At 34.3% G+C, this 12,535-nt stretch overlaps 1 protein-coding gene across 1 annotated transcript in view; it reads right to left on the bottom strand.

The window, feature by feature from the left end:
* CSMD1 (CUB and Sushi multiple domains 1) overlaps positions 1 to 12,535 on the bottom strand; it is a 1,224,748-nt gene that overhangs the window by 244,251 nt on the left and 967,962 nt on the right. The gene's annotated exons all lie outside the window — the stretch shown is intronic.

Here is a 12,535-nt window from a genome sequence, read left to right as displayed (position 1 = left end):
AAAAAAAAAGAATTTGGATGGAATTTCTTCTTGTAAATTCAAAAAAGCATGAACCCCTGAACCTGTGTTGTAACAGTTTGTAATATTGAACTCCAAATAAAAAGCCTACCGTACAAAACTATAAAGACATTTCAAAAGAAATGCTAGCTGGGGTATTTGAAAAACTTTAGATGTCCAATCTAAAGAAGAACAGGGCCTGCAAACATAATATATAGCATATAGGTGTAGACCAACACTATCATTTATCTCAGCTTAGATGAGTAAATTTATACTCATATAATTTCCTATTCATATCACTGTTTGTTACAGATGGGGAAGTACTATTTAAACAGGAACACCACTAATCCCCATAAAAGCATCACAAGACAAGCCATTAATTATTCTGAATGTAAAAAAGCTTTTGCAGGTCATATATTAAGCACTAAAGGATTAAAAGCACACCTCATGGGACTCCAAATAGTGTTTCATAATCTCTAATAACTATATTACTTTCTATACTGTAAGCATAGACTGGGTGGGCCATGCTCAGTGAAAAGGTAATGTTGTCTTTTCATTTCTACTTGCTATGGAAGACAGAGCTCATAAATTATGTATAATCTATCTTCAGCTTCTGAAAGTGATGTGATAAAATATTTGGAGACGACTCCAAAAAAGAAGGGCAAACGCCTGTATAAATCCTATTGCAGTACATACCTGGAAATATTTACAGACGTTTTCATATTAAAAAAGAAAGGTAATGAGAAAACATTGGAAACATCAAGAATTCTGTTAGTATTATCTAAATCTCAAGTGATTTAAGCTCATTAACATAATAATGTTTTACACAGAAACATTTTTGAACTACCAAACTGTAATTAAAAGTATGAAATGGTACTTGAGTTAATCTTCAGAGTCGATAATGGATACCTAAATGAATGTAAATGTCAACAAATAGTCATTCTGCAGTTGTTGCATCTTAAACATCCATAACATAATCTATTTAATTAAATCAATGCAATTCAAAATGAGAGTTCCTGGCATTTTCATTCTGTCTTAGAACCATTTATGTGCTATTGAAACCTACAAGTCAATATTATGTACTAGAAAACGTGCCAATTACAAAATCTCTACCTAATTAGAATGATAGAAAAGTCTATAGAAAGAAAAGGGTTTGGATAATGTGGCTATAATGAGGTATCAGAAACTTGCATGAACTTTCAAAGAGCCTGTGATGAACAAATGAGCATGGGCTGTATGCACTGGGACAAAATTAGCTCCAGACCTTCTTCTCTTGGAACTGTAAAGTTTTTGTAAGGAGAGATGAAATATTTTTATGTCTTGGTGACTGAATATTTTACATTCTAACACAGGTCATCTGAAAGAAACCAAAGGAGACGCATTTTTCAAATAAACTGATATATTTCTACATGCTTGTACAGCAGAATGAGTTCACAATAAGAAATGATACCTGCTACTTTGTATCCTTTGGAAATTGAGAGGTACACTTGCAATTCCTCAAAAGCTTTGCCATCTATTGGCAATTCATGTTTGACTATACTGATGAGACAGTCATTCAATGGATAATACTTTCTAATAGGGGTTGCAGCACTTTTTCTTGACATAAGCTACATGTAAGAAAATTTAAGTTAACATGGAAAATGTAAAATAGAGATGTTAATACATGTGCTCAGTAACAAGTCTTTTGAGCATAAAATGAAAAAGGAAGGAACTCTTTTCTGTAATTCTCTTCTGTAATAACTATATTACAAAATGTTTTAAGGCCGTTCCCCACCAATTTAAAACCAGATTCTTTGTGTTCATATGCCCTATTAAATATTTCTGTTCTTCCTTTTTCAGCTGTAACAGCCACACATACAAAAGAAAAAAATTATAAACTTAGGAAGCAAGTTAAATATGCGTAAACAAGTATTAGAAGACAGTTTTTCGTATGTGATGGTTCTATCAAAAGAAAATACTTTTAATAAATAACAATACTTCCAGAAGATAGATATGCAAATACATGTGCCTGCATCAAGATGATTACTGTGCATATACAGAAAGCATACAAGGAAGCTTTGCAATAAGCAAGCAAACGAATAATTAATTATAGTTTTACTAAATATAGGAGAAGCACGTATTAAACGTGAGAATCCATGTGAGTTTAAGAACTCTAACTTCAAGTGTTTATAAAGAGATGCCTTCAGGAATGTTCCATGCCTAAACTCCCTTTATAAATAGTGCAGAAATGACTGATACAGTCAGTACTTTAAAGTATTCTGTAGGTTACTTGTGAGAAGAGCAGTGGTCTGACAGGTTGTTTTTTGGTGGGGGGAGGAAAAGAAATAACGTGAACACATACATTTTTTTCGTGTGTTATTTAGTGCAAGGTACTTTGGCTTAAGACCTACCAAAAGCTTCAGTAATTACAAATACATTTATTTCCTCACAGTCTTTTCTAGAATACTTACTCGTAGAGTAATCAAGTCACTGTGAACATAAAGGACAGATTGAAACACGGAAAAACATTTGTACAAGCTTATAAAAACTAGTATAGCACAGACAAGACTGAAAGTCAAAGACCCCACCATCTGCAGCTGTGCTCATTCTTGCACACGCTGACAGGGGAACGGCGTGCACTCAGCACCTGTTATTCTGGCTAGCAGTATTGATGCCCAACATTTCTGAAAATCAAGTCTTAAATACACTGTGGAGAACAACTTATATAATGAGAAACACATAAATCTTGTCTAACTTTCATCATACTGTCTTAAGCATCTTTCCCAACCTAGGAAATTTATGGAAGCGGAAGGAATAGAAATAAATAGGTTTAGAGAATCCATCATCTTTAACTGTCTTTCTTCTGAATAGTCTGCTCTCTACACGCATTCCTAGTTCTGCTCATATATCATACACGCATAGATTTTACTGGATGATTTTAACATTATGCATAAACTTTTGCAGGAATAATATTAATTTTATTCTTAAATAACTTTCTTACAGTTTTAAATAATTAGAAACATCATTTTGATGATTGAAAAATCTGTTCCTTGTTTATCTATTTCTAATCTCCAGTTATAAAAAATTACTAGACCCTAGGGCAACAAGCTTAATCTGTTTAAATGTAAACAATTCCTCATGTAACGAAAAGAGAGAAGAAAACAGTCACATTCCTGCATGTGAACTGTTAAAATCCTTACAAATAAATTCTGGATTATTTTTTCCCTGAAAATTCACATAAACTCTATTTGATTTCAAAATTTTAAAAATGGTTATGTAATGTATTTTACATGAGTTATGCTAAAAGAGGTCATTTCAACAGTTTTCAGAAAGGGAAAACAGATCAGTCAGAAGAAAGCTAAGATCAAACTGATCTCAGGGGCATACACGAATGACTTGAAATGTCTAATGTTAAAAAACACAACACTATATAAGGATTTACTTTTGTGTAAGAGTATGGTAGGTACGGAACAGAATAATATCTTTGCATTTGTGTTGCTTAGATTTTATAATTAGACTGTCACAGTTTACACCTTCATAAATTTAACAGCAAATCAACAATGAGGCATCTAAAAGAACTTACATTTGAACTGCAGCAAGAAGGAGCTTGCAAGAAAGATTAGTCCATCATCCCAGGTTTTTAAGTGCAGATGATCTACTTGATTTGAGGAACTGCTTATCAATACAACAGTTTGTTGGGCAATAATGGCAGCGGTTGCCCTGATCTCATACCCATTAGCTGCAGCTTCTCTTTCCCAAAACACAGAGGGGAATCAATAATCCTAAACTGGAAACAATAATTTTGCATCCAACATGAGGCCAAAGTGGGCAAGAAAGCCAGGGGAAAAGACCAGTAAGATACTGGCAGTTCTGTTTAAGTGTCCTAAGCTTTCAGACAGGAATTTTTGCTCGTGAGAAAATTCTGGTAATTACAGCAGTGGAAAGAAATTGTCAGTAACACTAGTTTCTACCCGTGTAAAACTTTGAGAAGAGGAAATGATTGCTAAGGTAAGTACACTGAAGAGCATTCAACACTACAAACCAACAGGAGTCTTTCCATGAAAAGCAGAGGAAATGTGGCAGAGGAAATGTGCAAACTTTTGGAACAAACCCCAGCTAAAACTCAGTAAAACCAACTGTACATGCATATAATGGCAAAGACTATTTATAAGGTCTTCTAGAAACAGATTTTTTTTTTTAAATATGAACGAAAAAGTTCAGGTTGAGGTGGCAAAGAAGGTAAAATGTTCTGTCCTTCAAGCCACTGCATTGACAATTAAGTGATGATAAATCATGTATCGTTTCCAGTTTAGGATTATTGATTCAACCCTCTGTGTTTTGGGAAAGAGAAGCTGCAGCTAATGGATATGAGATCAGGGCAACCGCTGCCATTATTGCCCCACAAAATGTCACATTGCTAAGCAGTTCCTCAAATCAATTTCCACATGGAAATTCTGTGTTCTTACTAAGGTTTTAGAAATAATGCTTCAAATATGATCACCTCTTTAATATTAAACTAACAAAATCTTTAGGCCAGCACTTCTGAGATTATGAATTTGGCTGAAATCTGCTTGCAAATTTCAATGACATACTACAGCTATGATACATACATCCACAGATGAGAAACAAATACATTTAAGAAGTCTACCTGAATTTGCATCACTGAAAAATCTTAATTTCATATTTTAAAGATATAATTTCAACACAAATGGAAAGCAACCTATCCATATGGACATCTCCGGTGATCTCTGCTAGCCCCTCTCTTTCTCATCATCAAAGCATAATTGCATTTTAAATTTTGTAACAGAAGGTTGTAAAAAGCAGCTCTATTCTTGATAGCAGATGTGAATTACAACAGGAAAACTTTAGGTCGGATAAGAATCTCTGACCCATACACAAAAAAGCCAAGAGTCCTCCAAGAGATTGTAAATGTCAATTATCAGAACCAAGTCAAAATAACCTTTAACAAAGTACCTTTTTCACATGTTCTAATACCTCATAGCAAACCTCATTTTCCCGTAACTGAAAATGAGAATCAGTTACCATCTTTCTTTTTTCTAATCACATGCACAGAAGCATAATAAGTGATGATAAATTATGTAATTGTTCGAAACTAAATAAAATGTTTTCCTTTTTAAATGATCAGAGAGCTTTTTATAAAAACAAGTTGTATATCTTGTGTATGTATATTTTTAAAAGACACATATTTTAATTCAATCAGAAGCTTGGCTTTAACTCAAAGTTTTTTTGGAGTACACAGTTTAATAATCATGAACTATTCAGCCTGTACTCCTGCCACAGCATGCCACTACTGTTCTATTTGTTGTAATTTCTCCTCTTCCCAATGTAATTCTTCAACCTTCTTACCAATGCAGTCTCAGTTCTCCCCTCTGTATGCTTCCCTTCTTTCTGGGAGAGCTTGCCTTGCTCTCCTCTCTTACATGTCTGTCGTAGTCTTTTTGTCTCAAACATCATCTTTGCTGATGCCCCGTGGTGCTCTTCTTGCCTGCTGCACTTCTGCTCAAGTCTCCTTGGTTTGGCACTCAGCTTCCCTTATTCCAAGCTGCAGACATGAGACATGCCCATCTATTCCCTATTCCCTATCTATTCATATATTTGGGTGCAAAAAAAACCCCAAACAAACAAATTATACAAAAGCAATCATTTATCATCAGCAGACTGATGCCCAGTCAGCCCCCAAGCAATGTCTATTTCAGAAAAACTTCCCCAAAGTTTGATTGCTAAGTATGATGTCACATGGTACAGAATATCTCATTGTTCCATTCAGGTCGGCTGTCCTGGCTGTGTCACCTCCCACTCTCTTGTCTGCCCTGAGCCCATCTCCTGGGGTGGCACGGTGAGTAACAGAGAAGGCCCTGACACTCTGCAAGCACTGACCAGCATTAGCTGAATAAACTCCATCCCAGCCAAATCCAATACAGATGGACAAACTGTTCACCTCCATCCTAATCCAGGACTGTCGAGAGTGGTCATTAAAGAAAAAATATTTAGGAGTGCTCATTCATAGGGTAGGAGTTGCTTACATAAAATCTAGCTATCTAAAGATTTACATCTGCACAAATTTGGGAAGATTTTCCTGAGATGGACACACCACCAAACTGTGGCACAAACATCACCATGACAGTATTTTCATCTCCAAAGCACGTGATAATACAATTTGGCAAATAAAAGATTAATACAATGTTCATATTAATGAAATAAAATGGTTTTCATTGTTTCTGTCTTTAAAAAAACCACCTATTTGGCACCTACCTTGTTTACTAAAGTTAAATTTAGCAGTTTTATAGATCATTAAAAAAGTCTTTTACTGAAAAGTGGAAAACAACGTTAATTATATAGAGTGTTATAAGACCAATGTATTTTAAGTTCATACAAAGTATTGAGGATTTGGGGGTGATTTTTTGGTTGGTTTTTTTTTTTTACTTACAAGATTTCTGGATCAACCTATAGATTTTTGTTTTTAAAAAAAGATCATAGCATGATACCTTATTTTGTTTCTTTGTCAAAAAGTTTCGAAACTTTAATGTTTGGCTCTAAAAATAGAGATTACACTATGCTGATTATGATGATATGAAATGATGCTTAATTTCATCTAAATTATCTTAATATCTTCTGCTTGCAAAAGATATTTTAATGTTTTCTGCTCATTTATTAATAAGTGTTTTTTTCTTTAATTTTGGGGCACTGGGAACTTTCGTTGCAGGAAAAAAAATGACACGCAAACAAGATACTATATGACATGTAAACAGAGAAATAGGTAACCATTGGGTCTTTTTTGTTTTAAACAGCAGTTCCTTAAATCCTAATTTTACCCAAATTATTTTTAGACTGTACAATTTGTTTTGTTACTTATTCTGTGAGGTATACTCATACAGAGGAAGTATTTAATAGATTAGGCTATGGAACTGAAGTTCAGTTTCACTCTGAACAGAAGAAACAGAACAAAAGCAAAAACACTGATGTTTTGAAATCACCATGATGCTTAGTAAATTCTGTACTGAAAATCCTGAATGCTTTATTCAGGATTTTTTTTCCTATGCTTTAAAACAGAACGCAAATTCATCTTAACTTCGTGAAACCTTTTGATCTTCACAAAATAAGATTTTTAAAAAATCTTCCCTTACAATGTTGCCCTGAACAGAAATATCATTCAGTGCATATGAGAAGCATAGCTTTGAGAATGTGGTCGGATTATGGAAGTATAAAGTACATTGGAAGCAGAAGGCAGTTTCCTGTGGGGGGTGGGGTGGTGTCTTCTACATGAGTGAACTGAATTAAAATTTCTAACAAGCCTTTCTTTTGGAATTTATAAAATTTTTACTTCTCAGTTTTTCAACTTTGTCTTTCTTTTAGAATAGTTTTTTTCTATGCATGCAATACAGCTGACATTAATTTCGGGTTAGTCACATAATTCTACTGCTCTTCAAATGACCTGTGACTATATATATGTATAGGTTAAGACATACTCATTTAATGATTTTTGCCTTTTGTTTATTTTCATTTAATTTTGTCTTAGGTTTTTACTGCAGTTTGTGAAGATTCTCTTTGGAACAGATCTTATACACAAATTAGTTACTGAAAGGAAACTGCAAGAGCTTCTTTTCATTACTGGATTGTTCTGCTCAACTGACACTATACAGCCTGAGGCAAAGCCACTATATTTCTGAATTTGAGTCTGTTTGTGTGCTGGGATAATTGACTGAGTTGGCAGTTTCAGAACATTGTTTTCACTGACATTCTTTTAACATTTTCAATTACTGTAGAACAGGAAATGAACTAAATTAAACTTCAGCTCAGGATTCTCTTAAATTAATTTCCAGGTTTAAACCATTTATATAATTTAGATTATGCTAATTCAGATTCACCTTCCATACACTAACTTTCCCTGTCCCTTGAAAGATGTAGGTGTAGAGAGTGTTTATAAGAGAGAATTTAAACTGAAAATTAGAATGAAGTCTTTAGCAATAACAGAATAGTATGAATGCCAAACCAGTGCATCACGTCTGAGAAATGTATTTCAAAATTTCTTTTCTTAAACTGAAAAGTGTATCTTGAGACCAATGAAAAGAATGTCATAAAACTGCTAGAGGATGAAAAATGCAAATAAAATATCAAACCTATATTTAAAAAAAACCACCAAAAACCTATCCATGCACAATCCTAAATCTGTTTTCCTTTAGGAACACTAGATAGAATTTGTTGCAAGTTCTATTGAGTGGAACACAGCTCAAGGGCTTGAATCTTGTCCACTCTTCTGGCAGAAATGACAGCCAAGCAGAATTCTGCTTTTCAGTGAAATAAATGCTCATGGATTCACTCTCCTTAGAGAGAATTTTTCCAGCCCTCGTTTCTATCTTAGCACAGAAGTGAAAAAAAATATCTAACTTCACATCATAGGGAAATGGAGACACAAATAAAAGGTAAGTGTTGAGGAACTAACATGGAACTTCATTTTTAACCTGTAGCAGTGAATCAGGAAAAGGTGAGTGAAAGGCACTCAGAAAGCTAAAATCTAGCTACAGAGTATACCACAAATCTCTGAATGGTTTTCAGACTCTATAAAGTCTGTAACTAGTTCTGCACGTTTCTGAAGCACACAGGAGCGTGTTTTGAGGCAGGACGTACTGCTGACTGGCCCAGTGGAGCCAGGCACTTTCCTTCAGATAATATCTGTCAATATTCCTGGAGCAGATGGACTCTTCCACTGACTCATTTCAATGAACTCCAAAGCTTGCTCTGCAGATAAGTGAAGCTTTCTTCTGTTATATCCTGCACAAGACTGAAGAACCATGAAATTGCCATGGAGAGCGAGATCAGCTGCTCCTAAAAAAAGTAGTTGTCTGGATAAGGGCAGAGAGCAACTTCACTACATCTCAGGCAGGCAACTGGCAGCACAAGGAACTTGGTAAAAGCCCTCAGGTCTGAGGAGAGTCCAAAGAGCATTTCTACATAGTGGTAAAGTTCTTTACACATCACAACCTCAGGATGTTTTCTGAGGAATGGGTGGATGGTATCATTAATACATATGCCCATCTTCAGGGACCATGAAAAGAAATGAGTTTTGAGAGTTCTAGCTGGTACTGTGAGGGAAAGAGTCTTTTCTTCTCAACTGTATGGGAACTTTTACTGAGAAAACAAGGATGTACAAGTTACTGAGCAGGAAGCACCAACACTGCCTTATTTGTTGCAGCCTTTGTTTTGATATACGAAGATTATTTTAAGTGTTTTATCTTCTTCTATGAATTTTGGACACGTACATAAAATGGCAATGTCTTTAAAAGATAACGAACAACACAGCTACTGGCAAAAAGAAATTGTGAAAGAAATGTTTGCATTGACACCTACGTGCACCAAGTAACACACAAGTAAAATTAATGTACAAGTTACCTCCAGAGGAATTAGAAGTGATCAGTGTGGAAGTACGTTATAGTGCTGAGTACTCCATGATCTGTAGCACTCCATACAGATCACGTAGTCAGCCCTACACAGTACTTAGAGCATCACATATGACATGTATGGTAAAGTCTGGAAGGAATGTTTGGGTTTTTTTCCAAGAGCTAAGAAAAGTGAGACTATGTTCAAGGAATGAGGATTAAACAGTAGCAAGGAAGCACTTGTGACACAAGTCAGCGTAAGTTCAGTTTTCCACATGATGAGTGAAAACAGCCACTGTTAAAACTCCTCTTGTGTCAGGACTGTGATAGGAGAGTGGCTAGACACTGCAGGGACACTGCCTGTTTGTTATTCAGAGGCTGTACTGCATTGCTCCTTATTTAAAGTTGCAGTCTGTTCCTTTTACCAGACAGCTGTGTTTTGCTTTTACTGCCTGTCACGGTGTGGCATGAATAAGATTTCATTTTAATTTGAATGTCAATTTAACATTAAATACTACTGACATGACAGCACAAAGCACTGGTATCTTTATACCAGAATGGCCAAATCTTCTAACTGATCAGCGAACAGGAAAGGGAGGTCCAGCTGTGGGAATCCCTATGGCTGCACCTTCTCTTCCCCACAAAAACTAGAGGTGTCACAGGGAGAAAAGTTTTAATTGAACAGGGAAAAAAAAATATCCCCCAAATTATGATACAAATTATGAAAGAACTGACATTTTCTTAGCTGAAAAAAAGTAACTGTCACATGAGTCAGTTGCGGCTACAACATGTATAAACTCATATTTTTACATGCAGCTCTCTACTATGTACTCTACTCTTAGGGAATTAAAGCCATCTTAAAAGTCCTTTTCTGTTCCTTGGACTTTACAATCACTTTCCATAATAGTTAAAAAGAAAAATATATTGGGGAGGAAAGCAAAGAAAAACTTTGCTATTTTTTCAAGCTCTGATTGACATGAGTAAGAAGTAACATAAAGGAAAATTTGTACAACTTTGGCTTCATTCTTAAGACTAAAATAATCCACCAACTTCTCATATTGAAGGACTCTCTTATTTCCTATGTCATTGGCATAAAAAAAAAAAAAAACATTTAATATGGAATAATCTATTAAAACCTAAGATCATCCTCAGGTAAAACATTTCCTTTCCAGTAAAAAATTCTCCCTACCCATTGTGCTAAATCCATTTCCTTGAAACCTTCTTGTAGTTACAGATCAAAGAATAAAATTCCTATAATTTCTAGCTTCGATTCAGTATTGTTCTTACCCTGAAGCAATTTGCTGTATAGCAGATTTCATTAGAAGTGAAATCTTTTATACATTTCCTTTTAATATCTGCTTATATTCTGATTTCTACAATTTATAAAACCCACTTAGATTCTGAGTTTATAGAATTCTGTTTTATTATGTCAGTAATGAGGTTCTGAAAACAGAAATAAAATATTCTTTATCCACATTTCTGTTCTCATGGATCACTAGCTTTTTCTTCTGCTGCATTTGTAAAGTTAACACCATCCACAGAATTCACAGTGTTAAAAAAGATGGAACTGAAATAGCAACCTTTTAAGTTAGTCTTTTTAATAACACTTTGCAATGGCTCTAAAATTCAGGCTTGAAAGCTGCGCTAATCTTAATTTCAATAGCATTAATGTGAAGAAAAGTACTACAAAGACCAATAATTAAGGGCAGTTGATGTATCCCTTGCGGGCAGCAAGAACTCAGCAACCAGACAGGGAATAACTAGAATTGATTTACCACTAGATTTATTACACCATCACTTCTCCTAGCTCTTTCTAATAGTCTTACGATATTTATCATTCAGTTTCATTCACTCCAGCATATATTACTTGTTTCCTTCAGTGAGACCACATTTTAACACTCTTTTAACTTTTTTTTTTTTTGTTTTAGTAATTTTAAAGTATCTGGCATTATATTTCAATCTGAGAAGTGAATAAATAAACTCGGAATAATCTTTCAGGGAAGTTAATTCCAGCTGTAAATTACAGCTTGATTAATCCAAACAGACAATTATCATTTTGTGCTTGATGTATTTACCAAATGCAAAATGGATGCATTTGTTTAGTAACTGCATTGGAAATGCACCAAAAAGTCCAACCCAATCAAATAATGACTATAAATTTCTAATATATCTAATCTTTAAAATATTGCTAGGATTGGACTCTTTCAGAAAAAGAATGGGAGTCAGCATGGCAGTCAATTTTTAAAGCATTCCAAAAGAATGCATCTTCTTCTTGTATCAATTTATAAATGATGGAAAGTCCCACACTGAAGTGTTTGAAAATAACATAGAGTATGTTTTCTTGTTACAGTTGATGGAAATCACCTGGCTAGATGATTATTATGTCAAAGTGTATTATCTTAAATTTGGCTTCCTGAAAATACATGCAAAAAGTGAGGAATTAGACTGTATTTAAAATTGGGACTGTCTCATGTGAGAGAAAGAAGGAGGAAAAGTCATTACAGATAAACATTTCATCATGAACTGCTGCAAATTGATGATATATTAAATGAGATATTTGGCAAAAAAAAAAAAAAAAGGAAAATGTTATGAAGACACAGGAAAGTGAGTTTTGCCACTATACACAGTATTGTTAAGATTACTGTTAGAAGACTATGTCAAATTCTGCCTACACACTTCAGAAATTGTTAAGATACTTGGAAGAATAGAAAACAAAGATTCAAAACTAATCAAACAGCCAGGAAAAAAGCCTTAAGACATGAATTATCATATGTTAACTTACATAGAAAAAACTGGTACATGAGAGCGAATCTTACTAGAATTGCGAACTGAAATGTAACAAAATCATGCTATTGGATGCTGAAATGAAGCAAAATTCCATCTTTAAATTAAATGCTATTTCTAAACAGTAGGAAACTGATCACTGCATCAGGATATGAAAGGAACTGATTTAAGTCCCTTGAAATCAAAGCCCTTAAAATAAGATTATTTTTTTTTTTTTAAATTTTGTTCCTTTACTCAAAGGAAAAATTCTACAGTCTCTATAGGCAAATCAGAGTAGTTTTGCCTAGTGGTTATTTCTGGATTCTGAAACATAGAATAAAAGAATATATACTGTCTAGATTTAATAAAAAACAAATAAAATAAATCACTTTGATACATTT

This window comes from Leptosomus discolor, chromosome 2, assembly GCF_034619465.1.
Source record: "Leptosomus discolor isolate bLepDis1 chromosome 2, bLepDis1.hap2, whole genome shotgun sequence".
NCBI lineage: Eukaryota > Metazoa > Chordata > Aves > Leptosomiformes > Leptosomidae > Leptosomus > Leptosomus discolor.
The sequence above is the reverse complement of the archived record's forward strand: the minus strand, read 5'-3'. Positions and strand labels throughout refer to the sequence as shown.